Here is a 6329-nt window from a genome sequence, read left to right as displayed (position 1 = left end):
AAATTTCTAACTCAGGACTTGGGTTTTTTAACCATCAGGAACAGGTTGGAGCTGACTGGAGGCTTTCAGGTGTTTGTACACAGCAATGGAACTCTGTGCCAACTGAAATCTAACTGTAAGCACACAGCTGCTCAGAGTAATGGGGATGGGGCCAGGGGACAGCATGAGCTTCCACCCTGGCTCCATCCTCTTTGTCTTTAATTTATTGGGAGGGCTTGATGCACAGAGGAGAACCATTCCAATGGAGGGTGTGTGTGGGTGACTGGAATAAAGGACACAAGGGCTTCCTTTTCTGAGAAAAGACGCTGCCTTGTCAGCCAGAGATGGTGCCTTGGGAGACCAGTTCCTGAGTGGATGAAGAGAGAGTTTTGTGCAGGACATTCCTCTGGGAGATCACTGGGGAGGTAAAGTGTGGCCTCAAATGCAGTTTATGGGGCAGAAATTCCAGTGGGCTGAGACAGGCAGTGCCATTCAAACAGGTCTCCCAGGGTACCCTGTCCCCTTCCCGCTATGGCTGCTTGGCTGGAGATGTGGACACTCAAGAGATTCCAGAGAACACGACTCTGATGGGCTGATGGGTGGTGGTGCTGGGGTGTGGGGTGAAGGCAGCTGGGACAGGGCCTCCAGGTGCAGGAGGAGCTAGCCTCTCTCCTGGGGGCCCAGTGCCCCAAGGCTGAGGGCAGTGCAGTTAGGGTGTAACTGGGGAAGGGGAGGAGCACCTCACTGGCTGGGCCCTTAACCTTGCAGATGGGGATCCCTAAGTTGGCCACCCAGGAGAGAAAATGCCTGATGAGGTGCAAAGACAGAGGTAAGTGAGCCTGTGGCAGGGAGGAGGTGGAAGTGGTCAGAAAACAGGGCTTCGCCCTTTCATCTGAAGGCCTCCACACTAAGGAGAGCGGGGGCTTCCTCCCCAGCCCTGTCCTGCTGTGGCCACAGGGCCAAAAACACCACCATTAGACAGACAAGAGCAAGAACCTGGGACAGCTAGGCTCAGAGTGGACATGGGGAAGGGTGGGGCTAAGGACCATATACCCTTGTGTCTTGGTAAAATCCCACCATAAACATTACTAGGTGATGCTTGGTGGCCTTGGGGGCCAGCTGGAGGAGAGAAAGGAGATAACTGGGAGAGGGAGCTGAGGGCCTTTGGCTGCTCCAAGTGGGAGACCTGGGGAGGGGGCCCTGGAGGACAGGGGTTGTTGGGATTTCATAGGATAGGGCCTTGGGCGGGTACCTGGGGGCACTCATAACCACTAACCTCCTCTTTTAATGGCACAGGCTGTGGTCCCCTTCCTGGGGACCTTCTTCAGTGACTTGGTAATGCTGGACACTGCCCCCTGAAGGACTATGTGGATATGAATGAGCCTGGGAGTGGTGCAGCGGAAACCAGGATCCTGAGGCTTGGGAGGAGAGGGCCCTGGACTGAGCCCTTAAATCTCAGCCCTCACTCGGAAAACAACTTCTCCTGAGAGCCTCGCATCTGGGCCAGTGAAGGGAGACATCAGCCCCAAGGCGTCTTTGAGTGATGGAGGCTCCACAGCAGCTGTCAGACCCTGTCCCTGAGTGATGACACTGAGGGGCTGCCTGACTGCAAAGCTGCATGAGGTGTGGGCTGAGCTGACCTCAGCCTTCCTTTTGGGTAGCACCCATGAAAGATTGAAACTGGGCCCCTCCAAGGGCAGACTGTTCCTGTGTAGCTGAGCACTTGCTTTCTACACATGGTCCCAGTTTTTCTGTCATACAACAGGGCTGGGTGAAAGGTCCCAGAGCCTCAGCATCCATGACCCCTCGTCTAGAGACCAAAGCCTAGTGCAGGTCCAAGTCCTGTCATGTGCACATGCCCTGGCTCCAGTTGCTCTGGCAGTGGTGCAGCATGGGGTGGGGCTAGACGGGGCTCCTTGTGGGTCAGGAGGTGACTAGCAATGAGAAAAACAGGAGGGTGAGCAGCTGGGGGTCTCATGGTGGGAGAGGATGGAGACGTGGACATAGAGACCATCCATGGAAACATCCTAGGGACACCCCGGGCTCCATCCTCTGCATCTTAGATTTATTGGAAGGTTTTGACACTCAGAGGAGAAGGAGACTGGTGTCAAGGACCAATTCCTGGAGAAGGGGCTATTTGCCTCCAACTCTGAGAACAGGCTGGGGCTGCATAGGATTGCAGGGGAGAATGACACCCTCAGGAAAACAGCCCCAGAGATTGGCCCCTGCTCCCTCCATCCCCAGGACCCCTCCGGCATCTTCCACTCATGCCCTATCAGCGCCTTTTCCTCTCTCTACCTCTAGGAGGACACTGTCCTCTCTGAGACAATGGTGCCAAGAACACACAATGGGGAAAGAACAATTTATTTAAATTATTTCAGATGGCTGCAGAAAACTATCACCTTCAGTCTGAGGAGCAATTTCTGGCCTGGCTCCATTCAGTGGAGCAGATCAGTGAGGAGGAAAGGTGAGGGCTTAGCAAAGGGACAGAGGCAGAGGCTCTCTTGTGGCCAGCTGCAGAGAACTTGTCACCATGGTGCCCTGATCTGTGTCATGTCCTGTTGCAATGGTGACCACTGGGGCTGCAGGATTCCACCAAGGCAGGAAATGGGAGGGAACATGTAGTGTGGCCCCTGATGGCCTCACAGCTGCCTCTGTGTCCTGACGGTTGCAGCCCCTAACCTAGTAGGCTAACAACATTCTAAAGGTCAGAAAAAACAGGCCATTATATGGTGAGGCACAGGTAGCAGGGGTAGAGAGCCTCTGGGCACAGTGAAATTTGGGCTGAGTATGTGCTCTGGGAGTCAGATAGCTGCACTGGGCTCCCAGCTTTGCTACTGCCCAGCCCCGGGACTGGGGTAAACATGGGGCACTGCTCTGGTACTTGAGGCACTATGGTCATACATTTAAAATGCCTTTCCAATCTCCTTTTCTGTTTCTATGTACTACTGATCTGTTAGTGTTTTTATTCAAATTGATAAGCATTTTATACGTTATCTAATTTTTTTGCATAATTTCTTCACTGTAGCTAATTTTGGAAGATTGTTTTTTATTAACACATTTAATTTATTGCAGTTGAATCTTAGGGCATGCTCTAGGAGAGCAGCGAAGAGACATGAAAGCTCTTTATAATATGAGCCTACTGCATAGTATGTCTACTAGTTTCACAGACATGAAAGCGCTCTCTAGTATGAGGCTACTATAAATCCATCTGCACGGAAGGAAGTTGCATGAAGCCTCATGGTCTCTTGTCTAGAGATTCCATAAGAATGTTCTTCTAAGGGAGATCTGGTGGATTGCTTGGTTTCTGCTTTAATTACGCTGTCTGATTCTTTTTGCCTCCTACACTTCCTGGAATGTATTTTACAATAATTGTTTAGCATTTTAATATTTTTGAACAAGTTCATAAAGTAATACAGTATAATAGCAAACTTTCTCAAACAGTCCAAAAATTGAAGAGGAGGAAATACTCCCAAACTGATTTTATAATTACTCTGATATTAAAGCCAGAAAGAAAACTTTACATGAAAAAAATTATAGGTCAGTAACCCTCAGGAGCATACATGTAAAAATGTTCAACAAAAAATTAGCAAGCAGAATTTAAAAGCACACTGAGAGAATCATTCACTGATTATGAGAGATTTATCCCTTGGATGCAAGGATGGCTGAATACCTGCATCCCAGGGATAGACCACATTAACAGAATGTAAACAAAACCAAATGATCACATCAATAGATGCAGAAAAAATATTTGACAAAATTAAATATCCTTATAATTCGTTGAATTACAAAAAAGTTCATTTCAACACAATAAAGATTATATATGACATGCCCACAGCTAACATCATAGTTAATGGTGAAAATGTCAAATGTTTATATCTAAGGTCAGGAACAAGACATAGAGGTCTGCTCTGATCTCTTCTATTTCAACTTAGTACTAACAAAGCTAGCCAGAGAAATTAGGTGAGAGAAAGAAATAAAAGACACCCAATTAGGAAAAATAGAGTAAAATTGTCCTTGTTTACGGAAGACATGGCAATATATTTAGGAAAACTTAAGTGCACCAAAAAAATACAAAACTGACATAAAAATTAGTAGCTTTTCAACATATTTTCAGTAAACCATCTGAAAACAAATCAATAAAACAATTTCATATACAATAGTTATTTTTAAAAATTAAGACAGCTTTCAATTTAATCAAAGAAGTAAAAAATCTGTACATTGAAAATTATACTAATAAAAGAAATATTAGCACCACTAAGTGGAAAGATTTCTCCTATTCGTGCATTGGAATAAATATCAGTTTTTTTTTAATTGAGACAGAGTTTGCTCTTGTTACCCAGGCTGGAGTGCAATGGCACGATCTCGGCTCACCGCAACCTCTGCCTCCTGGGTTCAGGCAATTCTCCTGCCCCAGCCTCCTGAGTAGCTGGGACTACAGGCACGCACCACCATGCCCAGCTAATTTTTATATTTTTAGTAGAGACGGGGTTTCACCTTGTTGACCAGGATGGTCTTGATCTCTTGACCTCATGATCCACCCACCTCGGCCTCCCAAAGTGCTGGGATTATAGGCGTGAGCCACCGTGCCTGGCCAAATATCAATTATTAAAATGCCTATACTACTCAAAGTGATCCTGAGATTCAGTGCCATCTTTATCAAAATTCCACTGACATTTTTCACACGAATGAAAAATATCCTAAAATTTATATGAAATCACAATAGGCAACACAATCATGAGCTAAAGAACAATGCCGAAGTCGGACATCACACTACCTGCTCTCAAAATATTTTGAAAAGCTACAGTCATCCAAACATGATACCACACAGAAACATACACTCTTACCAATGCAACAAGATACAAAACCAGAAATAAACCAACCAATTGACTGTAAATTGATTTTTGACAATAGTGCTAAGAACACTCAATGGGGAAAGAACAATTTATTTAAAATAGGATATAGGGAGAATTTGATATCCACATGCAGGATAATAGTATTGGAACCTTATCTTACAATATATAGAAAATTTGACTTGAAATGAATTAAAAACTTAAATGTGGGATGTGAAAGTGCAAAACGACAAGAAGAAAACAGAGAGGGGAAACTCCACAACACTGGTCTATTCACTGATTTTTTTAATTTGACCACAAAAGCACAGGCAAAAGCAAAAATAGACAGATGGAACTACCTCAAATACAAAGCTTATGCACAAGGATGCAACTGACAGAGTAAGAGTCAGCTTTCAGGACTGGAAAAAATATTTACAAAGTATACATCTGCTAAGAAGTTAGTGTTCACAACCTGTAAGGAACTCACATAATAGCAAAAATAAAAATAACAAAAATGGGCAAGACACCTGAATATATGTTCAAAGAAAGATATAAACGGCCAGCAGACATGTAAAAACGTGCTCAACATCACTAATTGTCAGGGAAATGCAAGTGAAATCACAGTAAGTTATCATCTCATGCTTGTAAGAATTTCTTTCATTAATAAGATGAAGGTTAACAAGTGTTGATGAGGATATAAAAATAAGGGAAAAGATGTATACTCTTGGTGGGAATGAAAATGAGTCATCTCTAATGGATAGAGGATCCCCCAGAAATCAGAAATAAAACTACCATACAGTTCAGGAATCTCACTTCTGAGTATATATACAAAGGGTTTAAAATGGTGAAGAGATAACTGCACTCTCACTTGTGAAACTGACAGCAGCACTGATTACAACAGTCAAAGTGTGGAAAAAACCTGTGTTTTTATGCATTGAAAGATACACAAAGAAAATGTGGTGTGTGCTGTGTGTGTATTAATAATGAAATACTGTTCTGCCTTAAAAAAATACAAAACTGCTATTTGGGGCAACATGGATTAACCTAAAGGACATTATGGTGAATAAAATAATCCAGGTACAGAAAGACAGATACTGCCTGATGTCATTTATATACAGAATCTAAAAAGCTGAACTCACACAAGCAGAGAGTAGAATGGTCGTTATGAGACTGGGGTGGGAGAGAGTGGAGGTACATGGTCAAAGATACAAGTTCCAGTTAAAAGAAGCATGTTTTTGAGAGATGTTGCAAGCGTGGTGGATAGGTTAGTAGTAATGTATATTTTAGAATTGCTAAAAGAGTAAATTTCAACTATTCTCACCACACACATAAAATACATTGAATACACGTTAATGAGCTTGATTTAATTATCCAATCATGTGTACACACATACGAATATCATTTTGTACACCAGAAATATATAAAACTCTTATTTCTCAATTAAAGAAAAGAAATCAGGCCGGGCGCGGTGGCTCACGCCTATAATCCCAGCACTTTGGGAGGCCGAGGTGGGTGGAT

The 6329-nt window shown here is 44.0% G+C and overlaps 1 long non-coding RNA gene across 1 annotated transcript; it reads left to right on the top strand.

Moving 5' to 3' along the window:
* The first annotated feature begins 213 nt into the window (after positions 1 to 213).
* On the top strand, positions 214 to 2860 carry LOC118152014 (uncharacterized). The gene is made up of 3 exons (XR_004740384.3): positions 214 to 404; positions 748 to 808; positions 1276 to 2860. It is a non-coding gene; the product is annotated as an uncharacterized LOC118152014 (long non-coding RNA).
* The last annotated feature ends 3469 nt before the right edge of the window (positions 2861 to 6329 follow it).

This window comes from Callithrix jacchus, chromosome 1 (genome assembly GCF_049354715.1).
Source record: "Callithrix jacchus isolate 240 chromosome 1, calJac240_pri, whole genome shotgun sequence".
Classification (NCBI taxonomy): Eukaryota; Metazoa; Chordata; class Mammalia; order Primates; family Cebidae; genus Callithrix; species Callithrix jacchus.
The sequence above is the reverse complement of the archived record's forward strand: the minus strand, read 5'-3'. Positions and strand labels throughout refer to the sequence as shown.